At 39.8% G+C, this 23629-nt stretch overlaps 2 long non-coding RNA genes across 2 annotated transcripts in view; one reads left to right on the top strand and one right to left on the bottom strand.

Moving 5' to 3' along the window:
• LOC132500086 (uncharacterized) overlaps window positions 1–23629 on the bottom strand; it is a 148838-nt gene that overhangs the window by 5525 nt on the left and 119684 nt on the right. The window lies entirely within an intron of this gene.
• The window catches only part of LOC132500085 (uncharacterized), a 169271-nt gene that overhangs the window by 123885 nt on the left and 21757 nt on the right, over window positions 1–23629 (top strand). The window lies entirely within an intron of this gene.

The raw sequence follows: 23629 nt of genomic DNA, 5'->3' as shown, positions 1-23629 counted from the left end.
TTTTATTGCCATGCCATATTCCCCTGGATGAATTCACCACATTTTATTTATTTATTCTCCAGTTGATGGATTGTTTCCAGTCTATGACTTTTATGAGTAAACCTACTCTGAACACTCATGTATATGAGTGTTCAGAGTATATGAGAACACTCATCTTTTGGTGGATGGACATAAGCATTCACTTCTCTTGGGTATATGGCCAAGACTAGCATTGCTAGGGTATAGGAAGGTATATGTTTAGTTGACTAGTTACTGTTTCCAAAGTGTTTGAAACTTTTAATTGATCCTAGTTCTCACTAATGTTTAGCATTTTCCTTTTTTGATTTTTAATTTAAAAATTATTATAGACTTACAGGAAGTTACAAAAATTGTACAGAGGAGTCCTGCCTACCCTTTAACTGGTTTCCCTTAGTATTTACATGTTACATAACCATAGTACAATATCACAACCAGGAGACTGACGTTGACACGATGTGTGTGTATAGTTCTGTACCATCTTACTACCTATGTATATTTGTGTAACCAGCACCCCAGTTAAGATTCAGAACCATTCCATCGCCACAAAAATCACCCTCCTGCTATCCCTTTACAGCCACGGCCAACCCTTTTTCCTCCACCATCCCTAATTCTTGACACCCACTAGCCTGTCATCCATCTCTAAAATTTTGTCATTTCAAGAATATAAGATGAATGGAATTATACAGTAGTGACCTTTTGAGACTGCCTTTTTTCACTCAGGATAATGTCCTCAAGATCCATCCAATTTATTGCATGTATCAATGATGGTTACTTTTTATTGTGCAGTAGTGTTCCACGACATGACACGACCTCTGGTTCTAGGGCAGGGGTCCCCAATCCCGGGCCGTGGACTGGTACCGGCGAGCGAGCGAAGCTTCATCTGCCACTCCCCATTTCTCCGTCACTCACATTACCACATAAACCATCCCCCCCCCACCCCAATTCGTGGAAAGAGTGTTTTCCACGAAACCAGTTCCTGGTGCCAAAAAGGTTGGGGGCCGCTGTTCTAGGGTATTTGTCCAGTGGAGGAGAGAAGCTGTAGTTGCACATGATAAATGTAATCTGACTGGATAATTTTCATCAAAAACTCATAGAAGTCATCATAAATAAGCAAAAGATGATGATGATGAAAGTGACAATCAGAATATGTTCAATTGAAGAAAAATCTGTTACAAACTCCTGCTGAGTTGTTGCCAATGTCCTCATCAAGAAACGAGTAGGAGTCCAGTTGCCATGTGAGACCCTTTAATCAATGTTCTTTTTAAAAATTTTTATTTTTTTCATTTATTTATTTTTGGCTGCATTAGGTCTCCATTGCTGCACGTGGGCTTTCTCTAGTTGTGGCGAGTGGGGGCTACTCTCTTTGTTGCAGTGCGCGGGCTTCTCATTGCGGTGGCTTCTCTTGTTGCGGAGCATGGGCTCTAGGCGCCTGGGCTCAGTAGTTGTGGCTTGCGGGCTTTAGAGCGCAGGCTCAGTAGTTGTGGTGCACGGGCTTAGTTGCTCCGCGGCACGTGGGATCTTCCTGGACCAGGGCTCGAACCCGTGTCTCCTGCATTGGCAGGTGGATTCTTAACCACTGAGCCACCAGGGAAACCCTTAATCAATGTTCTTGACATTTCCTAGAAATAAAGCTAAAGAATAAGAAGTGGAAAGAGATTCTCAATGAGATATCAGGTATGAGGGTGCTCCTTAGCCTACACTGGATCGCTGGCAAGGTTTTTTAAGTAAAAACAATGTGTCAATGGCAAATTTATATATTGGTTTGATGAAACCTACTCTGTTACGAAGATGCTTTCGATATTTTATTTCCCTCTTATCAATAAAAACCAATAAGGAAGGTGTTATTATTGTTGCAGTTTTAAAATGAGGAAATTGAGGCACAGGGGATTAAATAATTTACCCCAGAAATATAAATAGTAAGTGGTAGTGTTAGATTATACGATAAGTGGTGTCAGCTGGGGCTGTGATTATCTGGAGACTGTATGAGGCTGAAACTACCAAGAGGGCTCACTTACACGTCTCCCAGTCTGTGCTGGCTTTGCTAGGAGCTCAGCTGGGACTGTCAACCACAGTGTCTCGATTTTCCTCCATACGCTTCATGGGACTTGAGATCCGAACAGTATGGTGGCCAAAGGAAATGTTTCAAGCATGAATGCAGAACTTGCAGATTTCTTAAGGTTCAGCCTTTGAAATTAGACAGCATTACTTCCACTGCATTCCACTGGTGATAGCTGTCTCAGGGCCAGCCAAGATTCAAAGGAAGGGGATATCGACAGGAGGGGCAAAGAATTTGTGGTTGCCTTTAATCTACTGTAAGCATTGACTAATTCAAACAAGAAAAATGACGTAGGGCGACTGTTGCTTTAATAACTGAGGTCTGTTTTCGGTCCTTGCATCTGACCTGATATTTGGTATCAATCACTTCATTTTGTCTTAGCCGACAAAGTCTGATATTTAAACATACAGATTTAATTGATCAATAGAATTTCATGAATAGAATTAATATTTCAAAACATATTATTGTCTAAGGTGAATTTTGGAAAAATCACAACTTCACAATTACAGCTTAGGTGGTATCAGGTATGGACTTCTCATCAATCCTCTAGTCCCTTTAGGGGTACTAGAGTCCTTGAGGGACCTTGTAATGTTTGAAGCAGGGCCAGTAGGTATTGGAACTGATTTTTGAAAAACACAGTCAGAACTTAGTCACGCAAATAGTGCTGTTCATATCTAAAACATTATCTTGGAAGCTTCACAATTATTCCAATAATACTGCCTTATTAAAGTAGAATTTATGGAACTATTACTTTGGAATTGCTTTCAGAGTCTGTAACACTCACTTTGAAAATCCTGGCCAGTTTTTTTTTTTTTTTCGTGTGACTAATTTTTTAAGTGCTATGAGCTGAACAGACCTAAGTCTGATGAATGTGGCATGGGGGTCAAACTAGGACTGCTGGTTTTGATGCTAAAAAAGATTTAATGACAAACTAATTAGGATTGATTTCCTTATTGCTTATAAATTGGCTTCTGATAGCAGTTCCAGGAAAAAAAATCAAACATATTTGAGTAGTAGCTTCCTATTAAATTAGTGTGCCTCTCAGGGAATCCACTTTGAAAAAGGCAGCACATATTTGGATGTATAAATTCTGGCATATTTATTCAAAAAAGCAGATGAGTTACTTTATCTTCATCTTATATCACTTATAGTCTGATCTCATGTTTTTCTGATGTATGTACCATGTATATAATATTAATATTTTATACATATGTAGTGATTTTAACTTTTAAAATATTTTACGAACTTTTAAATCTTCACAGTGAGGTCATGAACATATTATTTCATGAATATATTGTTCAGTTTAGAAATGAGGAAATCAAGTTACAGAGATTTAAGAGCCTTTTTAAAAAAAGAAACAAAAATAAATAAATAATTTAAAAAAGAAACAATAGATGGTAAATGCCAGAACTGCAATAAAATCAGAGTTTTTCCCTTCATAATGCAGTAATAGTCTTTTTTATGACATGGTATCCGAAACAGTGGAAGAAGATAGCTATTTCGTAAAGGTGTTTGGATCTCAAAGAATAAATTAAGGTAAAATAATATTTTTTCAGAGAAGCGTTTAAAAAAGTTTTTGCAGTGCTGATCTGAACCATTAATTTTTCTCATAAGAATCTCGATTCAGTAAATAATTCCATTCCCATCACTTTGGGTTCAATGAATTTTCTCCTTGTTTCTAACTATAGTATCCTAAGCAGGATGCTTTTGTGGCACTTTAAAGCGGTGCATTGGATTTTTCTAACACTATACCTAAGATCAATGATACCCGAACTGCGTGTCAGTCTGCGAACTCACTGCTGTTCAATTAATGCCTGTGGAAAAAGAGGTCCATACTCCTGATAGAATCCCAGGAACAAGTCCCTTCCTCAGGAGGAGAAATTGCCTGTGACCATGAATGGGTGGGCTGCCGTACAATCCTTGGGCCTGTCCTAAGTACTTCGGCAACTGCCCACTAACCTCTGCATGTTTCTCAGCAGAGTGAAGAATACAGTTCATTGTAATAAGCCCTAGGCCAGAAGATGTCTCTGTAATCATGGATGTGTAGCTCTTCTCTGAGCATTGTCTGCAATTTCCTGCTTTAATTAAAGGATGAGAGTTTCTGAAGAATGTTAGCCTACAAGGACTGCAATGGGAGAACTTTGTCTCTCTCCAAGTGCCATTTCAGCTTTCTATCAACCTTACAGGTAATCCAAGACTGAGATCTCGGAATTCTGCTGGGCCTTGCTTTTGCTTCTGGCATGAATGAATAATCTCTGTCTTCCATCCTATCCTCACTGATAGCAGTCTGTCTTCCTGTTCAGTCCAGCAAGGTTGGGCTTTCAGGTGTAGTAAAGGGGGACAAAGTGAAGAAGGTGGTCTTTTCCCCCCCATGAAAATGTTCCAAAGGTGGGAAACTTTTGCAAAATTGTTGGTCTTTTTCTTTTTTAAACAGAGCAAAATTCTTATATTATGAGAAATTCTAGTTTCTAGATTATAAATAATAGGGGGAATTTCTCAGGTTGACTGATGGCAGAGACATGTGCAGCCTTCTTCTGTATGAAGAAAAGAGCAGACAGATTCCAAAAATGGGAAAAATAGCTGTAGACGGTGCCAGAAAGGGTTCCAAAATTCTATTCTTAAGCCCCTTGAAAGGTCAGAGCTCCAAACTTTGTTGTTCAGTTAAACCAAAACTTGAAGGAGCAAGAATTTCTAAACTAGAATTCGTGACATTGCTCTGTGTAGATCAGAGGGTACGGATCTCCAAAAATGGGAACATGTATTTGCATGTGGGTACATCTAGGACATGTAGACAAGGGTTCACAGAGGAAGATTATTAAAATACAACAATTTCTTCTAAGCCTTCAGTGGATCATGTAAAAATTCAATTAGTGGGTGACTTAAGGTATTGTATAAAACCAAATCACAAAATAAGTCCTATAATCCTGAGATCCAAGTGAATGAGAACTCCTTTCACACATATCCAGGTTCTTTATCAGAATGAAATGTTGTTTTTAAGGGAAATATTTTTGTTTTTTAAGAAGTATGCTGAGAACAGGGTGGAGAAATATGAGAACACTGAGAAATAAGAGTGATGACCCAAGGTTCTATGGTTGTATTAACCTAATTTTTAAAATAAATTTTAAAAAGAAAAAAAGGAGAGATTAAATGAGTGAGGACTGGAATATTTAAGTGTATTAAGTAGGTGGAAGATGGGAGATTAAGAAAAGATAGAAAGAGGTCCTGCTCCTGTCATATACTCCATGACAATTGGCCATCGTTCTAGACTGAGACAACAGACCCTCCCAAATGGGAAGCCATGGCCTCAGTATTGCAGACATGCCTCTCACCAAGGCTGCTGATAAAAATTGTTAGCATTCAGAGATTAAGAATTCCTTTTTTGGGCCTCCCTGGTGGCGCAGTGGTTAAGAGTCCGCCTGCCGATGCAGGGGATACGGGTTCGTGCCCCGGTCTGGGAGGATCCCATATGCCGCGGAGCGGCTGGGCCCGTGAGCCATGGCCGCTGGGCCTGCGCATCCGGAGCCTGTGCTCCGCAACGGGAGAGGCCACAACAGTGAGAGGCCCACATACCGCAAAAAGAGAAAAAAAAAAAAAAAAAAGAATTCCTTTTTTGTTTTTTTTAGAAGAGCAAGTAACCAGTTAGGCCAGGCTAATCCTCCTAATTTAGTTCTATTACACCATGCCTAAAGAGAGAAAAAAAAGATGGGTAGGACCATGGTGTTTATCCTTAAAGGACTCCTGTGGCACTACAATTTATTTCATTTTTTAAAACTAGTTTTAAAATTTAGGCTTTTATACATGGGTTAAAAATTACAAAAAACTGATAGGAAAATACCATGAAATACTCTCCAACCAGTGGGGGAGAGGGGCTCTTTTTCTTCCTCTGCTTCATTCTTCCCATCCTTACCGGGGGAAGGATTTTTTAGCATAACAATACACTGCAGGATTTGCCTGGTAATACCTTAAATGATTGTGACCTTGACATCCACAGTTGGGCAAGAAACCCTTGTTCTAAATCTGAGGTTCTCACTTCGGGCATATAGGTGGACCAGGCTATGTAGGTGTGGAGAGGCTGTGAGGTATCGATGAGGAAAGCATAACATGCACACGCCTGAAGCTCTGTGGTCATGTGGGCCATTGTACAACCCTGAGACTGATGGTGTGTAGCTGGCTCAGCTGGGGTGGTCTTTTGCACATGTCCAAGCTAGACTCCATACAGAACTGTTCCAGTCTTATGTGTACATAAGTTCTGTTGTATATAACTTTGGCCTTGAAGGGGGCCAGCTGAGCTTCCGCAAGTCTGACTTGGTGCTCAGTCCTTTAGGTGTTAGCTTCCAGAACTGTGTACTGTCTTCCTTCTTTGTATTTTCAATAAGTAAACCTTATATGATTTAGCCAAGGTTGTGTGTCTGTCATCAGTGCAATCCTACGCCTGACGGTGGCCAATATGCTGATTACCCACACATCTGAGTTTCTCTACGAAAGGTAATAAACATTAGCAAGACAGACATTGCCTTGTCTTGTTGGTACTCTGCTTTGAAGAACGTGGGGATCCACATTCTCTTCTAGGATAAAGCCAGGAATATATCTCCCGAGCCAGGGTCATACCAGGAAATAGGTCCCCTGGGTTATAAAAATTAAGGGAAATATGGAGTAGAAACCCTGAAAGGAAGTTTGAGTTGTGAAATAGCAGAGGGGCCGCAAGGTCAATGGGGAGAGAATTCCAGGTGCCCATCAGAGGCTGACTCTGTGAATTGAATTCATCCTGATGGAAATGGCAAGAGAATATTTTGCATCATCCTGAAACCCCTATATATGTTCATGTTGAGCTATTCGAGATTCTCCTTCTAGTCACTGAGCCAGTATTTTCTTTGAGATATTGGAGATAAAATTAAATTAGAAAATATTAATCAGTTCTGTGTACTCTATGTGTCTTTTGCCTCATTTAGCAATTTTACTAGAATAAACTTTTTACTTTGTTGATCTTTATTTTCTATTTCATTAATTTCTGCTCATCCAGCATGTGGCTTCATTCTTTATATACATGCTCTTTGGTGGTTGTTTCCCTTTTCGCATCATGACTTGTCCAGATCTCTGGGGCTCATCCAATCCTCTGGTACAATGCAGTACCCAGCTCTAATTTGCTACTTGCTCTTCAATATGTTAAGGTATCCAGCCTTTTTTGCAGAAACACATATTGCTGCCATTTGGAACTGTTCTCAGTTAACAGATTCCACAACACCAGAGTCAGGTTTTGCTGAGAAGATAGTATTGATCAAAATACATTTTTTTTTGACAGTGCCTAATATGTGGAGCCCGAAGACTGTACTTCCACTGTATCTTAGAATATTATTTCATCAGAAGGGATATTTAGGTGGACTTGAAGTGTTGGCAGTTTTGGCGAGTTTGGAGGATCCCCGCAGAAAAGGCAGGGAGTATTTTCTTCTAATGCTAGTCCTTGAGTGGTTCCCAGGGTGCTGCTTCCTCTCTCATATGTTAAAGTTGCTTCAGTGAAGTGGTGAGCAAATTCTTGATTATTTCCCGTTTTCTCATTTTTCTTCAGGTTATTTACTTTACATCACTTTGGTATAAAATTCTCTGTACTATTTTGAGGACATGAAAGATAAACTATTTGTAAATTCCCAGTTCTCCACAGAGTTGGATGCCAAAGTCAGTTCATTTTCTGTTGTTACTGTGTTGAATGCACACATGCCATGGGGTTGTGAAAGAATAAGTATATACCGTCCTTAAAAACTCATAATCTGTTGGGAAATAGTTATGTAGATAACATTAGAAGTGTCAAAGAAGATAAACTGCTGGGGAAAAAACTCCATGGATTGTGTGTGTTCGTGTGTGTGCACATGCATACATATACACATATATGTACTCTTGTCCTGGGGGTAGGGCTGTTGAAGGTGATATGCAAGGGAAGGACTTCAGTTCTTCTGAAGGATGGATGATGTTTCACCAGATGAAGTTGGAGGAAAAAGGCTTTTCAATGGAGAGAACAGGGAGCTAAAGCCAGGAATGGTTCTAGAGATTGCACTTTGTTTATTCTCATGATGTTAACATAACTGCCTCATTACAGACTGCACCAGAGAGATTAAATATCCTCATTAAACACACATGAGGAAGCTAAGGAAATGGAAGTGGAAATCACTTCTTCCAATGCATATACTACCTTCCCATCAAATTTCTAAGGAAATAATGTGTGAGCTGTCCCAACAAAAATTTGGAGGAGGTATTAAGCCATATGTAATGCTCTCTAGGACCAACCCTGGTCCAGTGGTAAAGGAAAGAGAGAAGTGAAGTAATACTTCTGGAACATCTTCCCATCAGATCTAGATACCTACTGACATACTTGTATTTAACGCTCATAATGATTGGTTTTATAGGCGTCAGGTCTGTGTTTCAAAAGATTATGTTTATGCTGTTCCCCACAAAAAATCCACCAAGTAAGGATAAATAAACTTCATTTGTTCATTTTCGTTGAGAATTAAAGGGTAAAGTGGCTTCCCCTAGGCAAAGAGACAGGGAAGGAATTCTGGGGCCAAGGAAGCCAGTTGGAAGAGACAAAGGGATTGGAGAGGCATGATGAGGTCAGATAGCTAAGGCCGTATCAATGTGCAATTGACACTCATTCATCCATTTATCAATTCATTCATTGCACAAATATTTATTGAGCTCTTGCAATGTGTAAGACACACTGCCCTGTGGACTCAGGATATAACAGTAACCAGATAGACCAGATCCTTCTTCTCATACAATTTACATTCTTGTGGGTAGTTGCACACAAATAAAAAGCCAATGAATAAGAAAAGAATTATAATAGATAGTGGTGAAAAGTGCTGTACAGAGAAATATAAAAAACTAACCAGTATAGCTAGATGGCTACTTTAGATTGGATCGGATGGTTGGATGATCAAGGAAGATAACGTACATAGGCTGAAGTTTGAATGGCAAAATCAAAACAAAATGCCAACCAAAACCACACAAACAAGAAGAAACATCTAGCTATATGGAAGTCAGGAAAAATAGAATTCTGAGTGCAATGTTCCTGAACTTAGAATCCTACTATAAGCTCGAGGGACTTAGAGAAGCTAGGGTAGTTGGAGCATAGTGGAAAAAGGGAGAATGATATGAACTGAGGCCAGGTGAGTAGGCAGGGGTCAGATCATTTATGGCATTGTGAGAAGTTTGTATTTTATTTTATGGGTAATGGGAAACCATTGAAGAGATTTAAATTAGAAATGATCTCATATAACGTTTTAAAAGATTTTTAAAACCTCACTGACTGCTGTGTAGAGAGTGAACCTAGAGACTCAAGAATGAAATCAAGACCAGCTGGAGATCACTGCATCATATGAGAGATAGTATTGTCTTGGACGTATATGGTTGCCTAAGAGGTTATGAGAAGAGGATGGGCTCAGAACTGAATCATTCATGCCAATGAAGACTTATGCAAAAGTCTATGAGATATGATGGTATAAAGAGTGACGAGCTGCCAACCACTTGGAACACAAGCATTTGTGCAGCAATGCTTCTGGATGCAAAGTGCTTCTTTTTACTCCCCAACTTTTAAAAGACACTGATAGCCTTTGAAGTTTCTGAAAAAACTTGCTATAAAATTGAAAATTTTCTTTGATGTTATCAGTGTGCAAATAATGATTGAAAACCAGGCACTGCCTTCATAGATAGAGCAGAGTTTCATGTAGATCCATGCTGAAGGGACATTGTGTAACAGCCATTTCTCCGTGATGTGCCACAAAATATTAGAAGAAATGTAAGCAACTATGAGTATTATGGACTGCATAATGTCACTTGACAAAGGCATGACTTCAGTTTTCCTCTGCTGCTCTCCCAAAGCCACAGAGCATTTGGATGACTGCAAGACACATTCAGCAAGGAAGTACCTCAATGGAAATCTAAGCCTCGTTGTATTTTCTTTTCTTTGAAATCTTTTATTTTAAGCTAATGTAAGCTTGATATAAATCAAGACAGCTATTATAATAACAACGTACATTTTCCTTAATCACCATCAGTTAAAAATAATGTTTGACTTTAAAACCTGAAGAAGATAGTAACTTCATTTTACTTGTGTACAGTAGGATTTGATGTCATCTCACAAACTTTTGTAGTGAAATAATACCTAATTCAGACTTACATGATTTTTATGAAGACACTTTTTGATGCCTAATTCATATTTGATCCTCTCAGTAAGTTTCTGTCAATACTTTACACCCTAGGGTGAGTTGGTAAGAAGAATTTCCCCCACTACAATTAGCTTGAAGTCAGGGCACTTAGAGGATAGGAACTTTAATTAGAATTAGGGAAGCAACAATTTGGGTGACTTTAAGGAAGACTTTCTGAGTGGATAACCACAGACATCAAGTAGGTACTGGGTACATCCTAGGGAAATCTTGGAGAGCAAGACCAAAAGACAAGATGTTGGCATCACCTAGATGGTAAAGGTGCAGCAAATTAGAGGCAAGAAGTTGTAGTATGAATAATGTGGGTGGTTGAGTCAGAGCTATCTCAATTACTGTTGTAATGTTTGGGGGAATGTTACATGCAAGAGAGTTTCATAATTGGTAAAGAATTAATATAAATGTTAGGTATTTTTATTTTTGAGAAGATGCTAGGAAGAAAATGATTGCACAGATGGCTCACTAGAATTTGAGAGCTAGTATTCCAGTGAAAGGACAAAGAGTATCACCAGTCCAATACAGAGTAGGAGAACCTCTGACATCCACACAGACTCAGGGACACCGCTGGACCACAGTATTGGAGGGTGGCATACAGTAAAAAAGCAAGAAATATAAATGGGCCTGGATTCTGGAGAAATTCTTTTTAGCTTAAGTTTAGCTCTCTGTACATTTTATCATCAGAGTAGCAAGTTCTCAAAGCCCGGGGTGGAACTGTAGACATAGGGTTAAGGTAAGTTACAAAACTCACCAAAATTTAGTCTTGGTGCATTTATCTAAAAGTTGATGTATATCTAACCGTCACTTCCTACTTTTCCCCTACTAACAGACTCCGATTTTCTTCGTAAATTGGACAGATAGATTATTCTGGGAAACTGATCACATCCAGACTCAAGGAATGATTCCTGCTTGCTAGTCTAAATCAGTTACGGCAATTCCATCCCCCTTGCCAATCAGTGGTTTCGAAATGGCACGTGACCCAATTCTATTTAAAAAAAGGAAAGCTAATGCCAGAGGGATTTGAAACTGATGGGACACTGGCAGTAACCATAGCAACAACAAAAAACAAATCTAGCCCCTGGCTAAATTGACTTAAATTTCCAGGCATAAATATTATTTACCTCAGTATATATTTTAGATACTCTATGTCAGAAAATCATGAAATTATGAAACACATAAAAATAGAGAAAAAAGCCCACTGTGAAGAGACAAAACAGTGAACAAATCTAGACTCAGAGATAATTCAGATATTGAAATCAGACAGGGATTTTAAAATAAGTCTGATTAATATGTTAGATGCTCCAATATGGAAAAAGTAAAAACATGCTATAGCAGGTTGAGAATTTTAACAAAGAGATGGAAAGTATAAGAAAGAGTCAAATGAAAATGCTAGAAATAAAAAATACAGAGATGAATAATGCCTTCAGCAGGCTTATGAGTAGTTTCCATACAGCTGAGACAAGAAGTAGTAAACTTGAAGAAACTGCTCAAACTGAAATTCAAAGAAAAAAGTGAAATGAATATAAGCATACCTCAGAGATATTGCAGTTTGGTTCCAGACCACTGCAATACAGCAAATATTGCAATAAGTGTGCCACACAAATTTTTTGATTTCTCAGTGCATATAAAAGTTACGTTTATGCTATGCTATAGTCTATTATGTGTGCAATAGCATTATGTCTAAAAAACGACATACATACCTTAATTAAAAGTATTTTATTGCTAAAATTGCTAACCATCATCTGACAATGCAGGATTGCCACAAACTGCAATAAAACAAGGTATGCCTGTAAACACAGAGCACCCAAGAGCTTGGGGTAATATCAAACAGTCTAACATAGGTATAACTGGGCTCTCCAAAGGGGAAAATTGAGAGAATGTGGTGTGATAATATATGAAGATATAATGTTGATAATTTTCTAAGAATTATGAAAGATATCAAACCACAGATCTAAGACTATGAGAGAACCACACTGAGGAGGAATATTGAAAAAAGCACTCAGACACATCATATTCAAACATCTAGTAACCAAAGATAAAGAGACAATCTTGAAAACATCCAGAAAATTTAAAAACACAGAGAGACACCTTATATTCAGAGGAACAAAGGAAATATCATAATTACAGCAGACTTCCTTCAGAAACTCTGCAAGCCAGAAGACAATGAATCAACATCTTTAAACTACTGGAGGAAAAAAACCCAACAACAACAACCAAAAACCTGTCAACCCCAAATCTCTACCCAGCAAAATTGTCTTCAGCGTTGGTCATGATGTCACCATGCCTGCATAGACAGATTTTGAAATCTTTCCTGACTGCTCCAGTCAATTCTGACCACACCCTTCTCTGAATTTCTATAGCTCTGATCTTCGAATCACATGTTAGGTGTTTGATTCTTTCCTGTAGTGTCTGTTCTTCAGGAGTCACATGTCTGGAAGTCTCCAGAAAGTTGATAGTTTTCAGAAGGAGAGAAAATTCTGCTGCACTTTCCTGTCCCTAGCTCAGTGCTGGGCTCATGGTAGGAAGGTGACACATTTAAATCAAGCTTCTTCGTTGGTTGCTTTTGACTAGAAGACGGCATATTTTTCTCATGTATTATACTAGATTTTTCTCATGTAATAGGGGCAAGGAGTCTATCTGATAGGCAAAATAGAAAAAGAGAGGACAGATAAGGCAGTTACTTTTTCTACGCCAATGTTGCTCTTTATTTTCTTATAAGCAGAGTCTCTCCCTGCTCTAAGCACTCCCTACCTCACTTCTCTCCCTCTACCCCCAAAAGATATGCTTTGTCTGGTGAAATCTTCGATACATTGTTTGCAGACAGAAGAGCAGGAGCCTTCTCACTGGACCCACCCTCATCAACATCTATAATTCGAGAAATGCTTTCTTTGGAGCAAGGGGATAAGGAGGGTCGGCCACAGAAGGCTTTGTTTTCTTGAGTGGAGTATTGAAGTTGAAGATGCTTGTGAGAATAGACAGGGATTAAAGTGGGGCTGCAGGGGAGACATGAGGGTTCGGTAGTGGGAGAAGAACTTTAGCAGAGAAGATATTAGAGATCTAAGGAGAAAAATTTGAAAGTTTTGCTGAGGTGTGTTAAGTAACTCTGTATCCCCTGACGTTGCCAACATTTTAGAAGTTGGATTTATTAGGAGGGGAGGGAAGAGGGTAATACTGCAAATGCTGACTCTGGCCTCACAGAGGGTGCTGGGTAGGGTCAGTGGCAACCACAGGAAGTCTAACCTTCATGGATTAATTAAGTACCGTTGCCATGGTGAAAAGAACAGCTGCAATTCTGAGTTTTGTCAAGATCTGCCTGGACACTGCAGATAAACAACACATCAAAAAATCATTTAATTTTTAAAGTGGGCAGGTGGAAACTTTATTTTTGCTTCCCAGTGGGAATTATATTTTGAGCCTGGGAGTAGATACACATGCTAAATTTTGCTTATCAAAATGGAAACTATGGACAGACCTTAAATGATTACCTTAGTAGTCAAAGAGGCCTATGCAAATACAGATAATCTCTAAATACAATGTACTTTAAATATAAACAACAAACTTACAATGGTACTGAGAGACCACAGCGGCAACTAGATATATTTTAACAAGCCTGTGCCTCCTTTTCTATACATCTTCCTTTAATGGGCATTCTCCTTTCACAAGAAGTACCTGCCTGCACACACTAGGTCTCCTTCTCTCTAGGTGTGAGTCCTATACTCCTGGCCGGCAAAGCGAGCCAATAAGCAGATGCTGTACGTTAGCTTTGATCACCATTAACTAAATGAGGCTAAAATTGTGCTCATTATGAAAAGATTCTCAAATCCACAACCAGAGCTACTCCTGACAAGATGCAACCAGACCACCCAGCAGGACCCTGCTATAGCACAAAGAGAGGCTCCTGCCCAGACACTGCTACTGAATACATAACCAGTTGAGTCAATAGCTGATTTAGAAGGTATTTTCTAGATTTTCTTGTACAATGTGAAGATGGGCCTGGGTGTAGTTACCTGAGGCTATTTCTGAGAAAGTGTACAGAAACTGTGGTAGATTGTTTCCAAAGGCGGCCTCACAATTCCTCCCATCCAGCATGCAATTTTATAATGTGACTTCGCCCTTTCCCATCAAGAGATGGAGTTTATTTCCTTTCCCTTAAATCTGCCTGGCTTCAAAGGCTCACTTTGAATAACAGAATGTGGTAGAAATGACATTCTAGAATTTCCAGGCCTAAGCCTTAAGAGACCCTGCAGCTTTTGCTTTTGCCTTCTCGGAGCCCAGAGCAACAATTTAAACAAGTCTGACTACCTTCCTTCCAAGTGGGTGGCCATGTCGGAAAAAGGCCTTGAATGATGCGGGATTACAAAGAAAGAGAAACTCAGCCTTTCCCTGGCCGTTCCAGCCACCTCGGTGGCAATCCCACTGGGAGAAATGGATGTGAATCCACTATGGTGGGTTCTCCAGCCCATCTAAGCTCCTCCAGCTGACATCATGTGAGGTGCAGCCTTGCTCCCACTGCAGGATCATCAGCAAATAAATGCTTTTTATTATTTTCAGCCACATTTTTTGGGAGCAATTTCTCATGTAGCAATAAATAACCAATACCTAAGTAAACTAGCAGTGTAATAGTAATAAATATCAATGATGGTGATGATAGCAGTTAACATTTATATAATACCTCATATGTGCCAGCACTCTTCTAAATACTCTGCTTAAATTACTAATTTAATTTATTTTATTTTTTCTGTGTTGGGTCTTCGTTTCTGTGCGAGGGCTTTCTCTAGTTGTGGCAAGCAGGGGCCACTCTTCATCGCGGTGCGCGGGCCTCTGACTATCGCGGCCTCTCTTGTTGCGGAGCACAGGCTCCAACCGCGCAGGCTCAGTAGTTGTGGCTCAAGGGCCTAGTTGCTCCATGGCATGTGGGATCCTCCCAGACCAGGGCTCGAACCCGTGTCCCCTGCATTAGCAGGCAGATTCTCAACCACTGCGCCACCAGGGAAGCCCACTAATTTAAAGGGCCCTGTGAGGTAGGTATGATAACTTATGTTCATTTTAAGAGATGAGAAACTTGAGACCCAGAAAGGATACAAAGTCCAAAGTCACAAAGTAAGTGGTAGAGGTGGGACTACATGAACACCCCTTAGGTGCTAGGTACTGTCTCAGGTTCTTTCCATATGTCATCTCTTAATTCTCGTACAACTTGACTCATGATGTAAATATTAGTTCCTCTATTTTATAGGTGAGTAAACTAAGACTTGGAATCTGGTTAATGCGAGAGACAGCTTTTAAACCCAATGTAGCTGACTCCAGGGCCCAGTCTCTTTTCACTCTATGATGTGGAGTACCATCCACATTCAATTAGTTGTTCAAAATCATCTACAGGATGTCTTCCTGAAAACTTTTATGAATGTTGGATGTGTAACAAGGTAAGGATGTCCCCTCTCCTCACTCTTATGCAATATTGTATTACAGGCCTTTGCAGTGGGCAAGAAAAATAAATGAAAGTCATACTAAAGGAATAACTAAAACTGTCCCCATTTACAGACAATGTGAATTCCTATATATAAAAAAAGGAATGAGCAGGGAATAACTAAAACTGTCAGCATTTACAGACAATGTGACTTCCTGTATATAAAAAACTCCCACCAATAGAATAAGTGAATCTAACAAGGTGGCAGGATTCAAGGTCACTATGCAAAAATCAATCATATTTTCATACACTATGAATAAATAATTAGAAGTTGAAATAAAAAGTATCCGTTTTTTTTTTGTTTGTTTTTTTTTTTTTGCGGTACGTGGGCATCTCACCGCTGTGGCCTCTCCCGCTGCAGAGCACAGGCTCTGGACGTGCAGGCCCAGTGGCCGTGGCCCATGGACCCAGCCGCTCCGCGGCACGTGGGATCCTCCCGGACCGGGGCATGAACCCGTGTCCCCTGCATCGGCAGGCGGACTCTCAACCACTGCGCCACCAGGGAAGCCCCCAGCTTGTATGATTGTGATTTGAGCACTTTTCTCCATGTAAGTTTTTCTTTAATAAGAAATTTATTTTAAAAATATGTATACATATTTGGTTTTTTCTTTTTTTAATCTTAAAATGGAATCAGAGTGAACATATTCTTAAATGATTTGCTTTTTTCATTTATATGTTCATATATTTATTTCATATGTTGATACCTGCAACTAGAGTTTAGTACGATCATAACTGTGTGTTAGAAAAATCATTCTTGTTGTGTAGAGAATGGATTTGAGGAGGAAAAACCAGTGGCAGGGAGACAAGTCAGGAGATGATTGCCAAAATTTTGGAGAAATTAGGGTGGCCCGATCAAAGGCAGTGGAAATAACCGTGACAATAGGGCCTGAAATTTACAAACTGATCTTGTGGCATTCCCATAAGATCTGGTGACTAATTGGATATTGGAAGTAGCAGAAAGTACGAGGTCTAATGTAACTTCCAAGTTTCTTTTTACATGGACCATAGGCTGGTATTCCAATATACCAGGGTTTTCCAACCCTGGCTACACATTAGAATCACTTAGAGGACTTTAAAAAAAATAATAGTGTTCTTTCCCCTTCAATAAAGATCAATTAAATTGGAATATCTAAGGGGAGGGACCATGCTTTGGTACATTTTTGAGAAACCAGGTGATTTCATTTGTGGCTAGGGTTGAGAACTGTTGCACTAGACTTTAAATTTCTTGTGGGAACATCTGATTTGTCGTTGAATCCTGAGAACCTGGCAAATGTTTGGCATTCGGTATATGTTTAACAGAATTCATAGATAAATTAAGGAATATAGGAAAGAGGACCAGGTTCTGTTGAATTTGAGATGCTGTGATACACCCATGAGATGCTGTGTAACGGATTCAGAGGGCTCTATGGCTCTAACTACAGAGAGAACTTGGGGCTGGAATGTAAACTTAGGAAACATGACAATATGACTGGTGGTTTAAGCCAAAGGTGTAGATATAAACATGGCTCAGGAGGGCTGCGTAGACTGAGAAACAAGAAGAAGAGAAATCTAGGGGAATAGATGAATGAATAATCCAGTCCTTGAATTCATGGCTCATAACCTTGGTACAGGAATTGCATTGTTTATACTTCTTCCTCTTCTACCATCCCTCCGAGGACTGGGACCCCACTTCCTATGAACAGACATTCTTGGTACAATGTCTTACCTGCCTGGCTGTCGGTGTTTTGACTTTCTGCACCTCAAAGTCCCAGTGGCTGCCCCACTGGCCACGATTGCATCTGTTTCAATTCCCTGGCTTTCTAAGTCTTTGGTATTTTGCTGCCATTACTTCCTTTGCTGAGTCATATTTTGGAACATGATTATTACAGCTGAGAGATTTTTGATGCCTATAGAGTTCTCTACAATTTTTAAAAAATATGCATATATCTTCTTTTCTTTAAGAGTTTTTTTTTTTGATGTGGACCATTTTGAAAGTCTTTATTGAATTTGTTATAACATTGCTTCTGCTTTATGTTTTGGTTTTTTGGCCACAAGCCTTATGGAATCTTAGCTTCCTGACCAGGGATCTAACCACCCCCTGCGTTGGAAGGCTAAGTCTTAACCACTGAACCGCCAAGGAAGTCCCCAAAATATGCACATATCTTCTTTTTGGTAAACATTTGGTAAATAAAGCCTTATTGGGATTGACATATATACACTATTGATACTATGTATAAAATAGATAACTAATGAGAACCTGCTGTATAGCACAGGGAACTCTACTCAGTGCTCTGTGGTGACCTAAATGGGAAGGAAATCCAAAAAAGAGGGGGTATATGTATGTGTACAGCTGATTCACTTTGCTGTATAGCAGAAACTAACAAAACATTGTAAAGCAACTATACTCCAATAAAAAAATTTTTTTAAACCTTGTTTAGATAATTTTAACCTTGTGATCATCCTTAAAACCAGTAAATATGTGTTTTTTACTATCTTAGAGAATGAAAGGATGAAAACATCCCATTTACACATAATAATATTACCCATTTCAAATGTGTTCACTAGTATATTTTTCATCATAAATATTCTCTATTTACAGTCTGGAATAATCACCACTAGTCGGGTGCAAACAGCTTCCTCTTTGTGTCATTAAAAAAAAAAACAGCGAATGAAAATGTTTTCAAATTTAAATTTTGCAAGGTTTAATTTTAATTTTCTGCGAAGGGATCAGACATAGCCAATTCTTATATATAAATTTATCTGATTATGGCAGAAAATATTTCTAGGCAACAATTCATCTTACTAATACGTTATCAAGAAACTCCATTCATTAGCTAATTGCCATTTTGTTTTGGTGATCATTGCATTTAAAATAATACCTTACGTTTGTTGAATGCTTGAAAATTTGCCAAAAAAATATTTTGAGTTTAATAACTTGTTGAGAACTTGCTACGTTGATTGATGTGCTTGATGCTGAGAATGTTGAGATAAACAGTTCGTGTTTTCAAGAAGAGGCTGCTGTGTCAGTCAGGGTTCCATTAGAGAAGCGGAATCAATAGGACACATTTTTATCTATCAGCATCTATATCTATCTACTTCTATATCTATATCCATATTTCTCTATATATGGTAGTAGATATATTCTAGAGATTTGACCTCATAGTCGTGGAAGCTAAATAGTCTGTGGGCGATTATTTCTTCTGTATCCGAAGCTTCATTCTGGAAGCAGCAGTGCAGGCACTTGAGAGGGGCAGATGGGTGTGAAGTGGGGCAGCCGGGAATGGATGCGCTGTAACCCACAAGGATGGACGGGACTTCTTGTCAGTGTCTCCCTGCCTTTAATCCTTGATGGTGGAGTGTCTTTGGGTGAAGCTGGGGCTCTACATCATGGCGTTTAACAGGCTCCTGGCCTAGGACTCCGGGAAGCTGAAGAAGAAGCCAGCACGACCGTGAGTGCTGCGGGCGCTGAGGCCCGGCTGCTGCCCCAACCCCTCCAGGGGGCTCTGCAGAAAAGCAGCACTGAGTGTGAGGTGCAGCACTGCATCATATTCTGCACCGAGCCTCCGAAGAGATGGCTGCTGCTTCACTTCCACCTTCCACATCCTTCCTAATGCCTCCTGCAGCCCAGACTAACCCAGAACTAGGCAGGGAAGGGAATTCTGGGAAATGTAGTTGCATTCTAGCTAAGTTGATGCAGTGCAGCTACATGTGCATGTCCATTCCTTAGTAATGAGACACTGACAGCGACCCGGGGAAGAAGTGAAGAAAAATATACCCACTTCACTGATGAGGAAGGGCATCGAGACTCTGAAAAGTCATGCACTGCCAAGGCCTACGTAATGAGAGAAGGGTGGAGCCGAGGTCAGAGCACACGTCTCCTGATCCCCGACCCTGTGCTCTTCCAGCGCTCCCGCTGCCTGTAGACTGCCGCCATGCCAAGTGTATATTGCTCCCCAGTCGTATGTATGTAGATTTGATGTCTGATTTTTTTCTGATCTCCCACAGATGAAATTCATATTGAAATCACCACCCTTTGCTCCAGTAAATCCAGGAGGACTAGATAATGAATTGTCCTTTATGAGAGGAACACTAACAAAACGTTGAAAGAACTGATTTAAAATTTAAAACAATTGATTTTGCTTTCCTCAATTCTCTTTTTCTCCTCTCTCAGATTTTCTTCTCTGATAACTGCAGGGAGACCTAGTTCAGGAATGATTTGTAATACCTGAGTGGACTGCTTTTGGGATGGAATGCTGGGACTTGGTCTCCCCAGGGCTGACTCATTTCATTGTAACCGGATAACAGTGTACTATTACTTCCAAAGGTCAAAGTCTCCAACTTCTCTAAAGATTACATCGTGGGTAGAAGCAAGAAAGGAGGGGTTGAGAGTAGTGAGTGTATTTAACAAGTTAATCCTCAGTAATTGAGAGCTAAAGCTGTACAGATGGTCTAATAAGAATTCATATTCATTGTTGGAAAATGGTAACATCCAGGGCATACATTCTTGTAGCTGCAAGTTAGGTTTAATTTGGTATCAGTTACTGATGTTCTGTGGAAGGTTAAATAAAAAATCATTTAACTTCTCTTTAGCTCCGCTTCCTTTTATATAAAATGGGACTAGTTTTTTCCCCACTACTTCCTACAAAGACTGAAAATTAATAGCTAGTAATATAACAGTTGGGATGAAATGACAAGCTACAGCTTTGTAAGTGCAATCTTATCTTTAATCTTGGCTTCCAATCAAGATTTCTGATTCTGATGACGATAAGTCCTCAAAGGGCTGAAAATCAACTGCAGTCTCATCTCCAGTAATCTCACTTCCTGCAACAAGTTCAAATCACGTTTTATTTCTTTTTAGCTTTATAATCAATAACTCATGAAAAAAGCAGCCCATTAAATGATACTCTTTTTCAAGTTTTTACAGATTAGCATTTTGGCTTGTCATATGTCTAATTCGTCCTACTAGAACTCTGCTTTGTGGAAAATTTCTAGCACAGTGCCTAAAACAGAGTATTTTATAAATATTAGTTTTCTCTTCATCAGTCTGAAAAATATATCTGTGGCTTTCAGTAGAATCTTCATTTTATACCTGGTAAAATCATAGAGTTTCTTTTTGGGTTGGAAGCATTGTATTGTCAAAACTAAACTTTGTCCTTATTTCATAATTAAAGAGTTATTGACATTTATTTATTTTTATTTTGGGGACGGATTTGGGGAACTGATACATTTAGTGTTGAGCAAGAGAAATCAAGAAAGAGAAATACTCTATTTATGCTGCACCCTTTGGGGCTATATTTTCAGAGTCGGGTTCTCTTATTCTAATGCTCCTGAAAACTTGATTGGGGATTTTGTTCTGGATCCAACTTTTCAGGGACAGAATATCCATCTTTGTTGTTCCCCTAGTTTGGTAGATACATCTGGCCCCAAGTGTCAAGGGTACAAAGGTCTCATTAAAGGTACTAAAATATGTTTGCACACTCCTTCTCAGTATGTGGATGTCAAGCCAGACACTTCACTAGCTACCTAAGGAGCCATTTTACTCTCTGGAGAAGCAACCTAACTTTTCCACACTTTTGCCTCTGTTCTGGACAAAAACATATTCTTCTTAAGGAAAGGAAGAAAGCAAGCTAGGGCATCACAGTCTGGGTGTGTTGGGGGCTCGCACCATTAAAATAAATAGAAAATCAGGGTCAAGGTTGAGGGAAAGACAAGTTAATTCTTAAGACATGGGACTCTCTGTCCTGGTGATCAAACAATTCTATCATCCAGGTTTTTTATAGAACAAAACCCTTTTCTACCTTTGGTAGAAATGGCAGAACTAAAGAAAACCTGAAGAAGCCAACCGGATGGGTCATCCAAGGGGGATGCGGCCAGGCAGAGAATGGTTTGTCTTCCAGGTATCACTCTATTTGCGCTGGAAGATGTAACGTGACCTTTGAGAGATGCACCTGAGGGACAATTACAAGGAAAGGACACCTGTAGAGGGGAGAGCAGGAATTTCAGAGAGAGAAAAACACAGCTTCCTAGTTTTGCCTCATACTGGATAAAAAAGGTTGGAAGAGGCGGTGAACAGAGGAAACTGACTAGTGTTGGTGAGTGTGGACCTTTTAGTTCCTTCTCTCTCCAGGTCCCTTTGCTTTGCCAGATCGACCCTTGTTTTCCAGCTGAACCCTGGGTCCCACTCCAACATTCATAACAACGTTGTTTTCCTTTCTCTATCACTTAACCAGTTCTCCCTAATGTTCTTCATAAACGCCATGAGGCCAGGGCTTTGTCTCTCTTGTTCTCAGTAACATTGCTGGCATCTGGCAGAGTGACACATATGAGACACTTTACTAATATCCGCTGAATAACTTCATGGTATCACAAACCTCCCTTCCAGTTACCCACACAAAGCTCGGGGGTGGTCTCTGATGTGTCATTGATTCACACCTTGCTGTATTTTCCTGCTTCCTTCCCACTCCCCTACCCTGGTTTCCAATACTTCATTACCTCACCCTTGGATTATTGCCATTGCTTTTTAGCTATTCCTCCCCCTTCCGGTCTTTTCTAGCAAATTGATGTTTTATTGCCTTAATAATTTTTCCTAAGCACTATTTTTTTTTAACTTATTTTATTTATTTATTTTTGGCTGTGTTTGGTCTTCGTTGCTGCACGTGGGTTTTCTCTAGTTGCGACGAGCGGGGGCTACTCTTCGTTGCGGTGCGCAGGCTTCTTATTGCGGTGGCTTCTCTCGTTGTGGAGCACGGGCTCTAGGCGCCCGGGCTTCAGTAGTTGTGGTACTCGGGTTCAGTAGTTGCGGCATGCGGGCTCCAGAGCGCAGGCTCCGTAGTTGTGGCGCACGGGCTTAGTTGCTCTGCCGCATGTGGGATCCTCCCAGACCAGGGCTTCAACCCATGTCCCCTGCATTGGCAGGTGGATTCCTAACCACTGCACCACCAGGGAAGCCCCCTAAGCACTATTTAAATCATAATACTTTCCTGCACACAGAATGACTCCTTTTCACTTACCTCTTACCATCTAAACTGATCCAACCTCTTAATTGGGCTTACTTCCCTCATATAATGGGGGAATTAAACGAGATCATCTACAAAAATCCAATCTTGCGTTAGCACCCACATAGTTCTACTTCTCTTTATGATTTTTTTCAGAAGGAAGAGGTTTGGGACCCTTGAAAAGTGTCTGGTTGATCATCTTGAGTGAGAGAATTGGGGCATATGGTCTGATGCACTTCTCTTTGAAAAGGCGTGGGTCATTGGGGAATAGGAGAACAGATACAGAAGCATCTGTGGTTTTGACCCAGTTGCTCCCACTAGAAGAACACAGGAAGCTCCCCAGGGCATGTGGAGGCCCTATGGAGGCGGCAGCTGGCACTAACAGGCGTGGATGTCCACGAGCATCTGAGGAAAACCAGTCTGCTTTAGCTTATGGCTGAGAAAGCTAACAAGGATGCAGCTAGCCACTGTTTAATTAACAAGGCACACAACTTGAGTTTTGCATTGTAATTTCAAATAGTTATAGTTTGCATTTTACAAGTAGGGAGTAAGTAGTCTTCACTCATCCCTATGGTATTGGCTAATAATTTTTGTTAAGTTACAGAAAAGGATACACAAGAATACGAAATAGGTAAAGTATTCTGTGATATTTATTTTATTTATTGTTTTTTTATTTTATTGGAGTATAGTTAATTTATAATGTTGTGTTAGTTTTAGGTGTACAGCAAAGTGATTCAGTTAAACATATACATGTATTCATTCTTTTTTAGATTCTTTTCTCATATAGGTTATCACAGACTATTGAGTATAGTTCCCTGTGCTATACAGTGGGTCCTTGTAGGTTATTTATCTTATGTAAGTTTTCTGTGATTTATATTTGAAGTAAATCTGATAGAGCTTTCCTAATGCCATG

Source organism: Mesoplodon densirostris, chromosome 12, assembly GCF_025265405.1.
Source record: "Mesoplodon densirostris isolate mMesDen1 chromosome 12, mMesDen1 primary haplotype, whole genome shotgun sequence".
Lineage (NCBI taxonomy): Eukaryota > Metazoa > Chordata > Mammalia > Artiodactyla > Ziphiidae > Mesoplodon > Mesoplodon densirostris.
The sequence above is the reverse complement of the archived record's forward strand: the minus strand, read 5'-3'. Positions and strand labels throughout refer to the sequence as shown.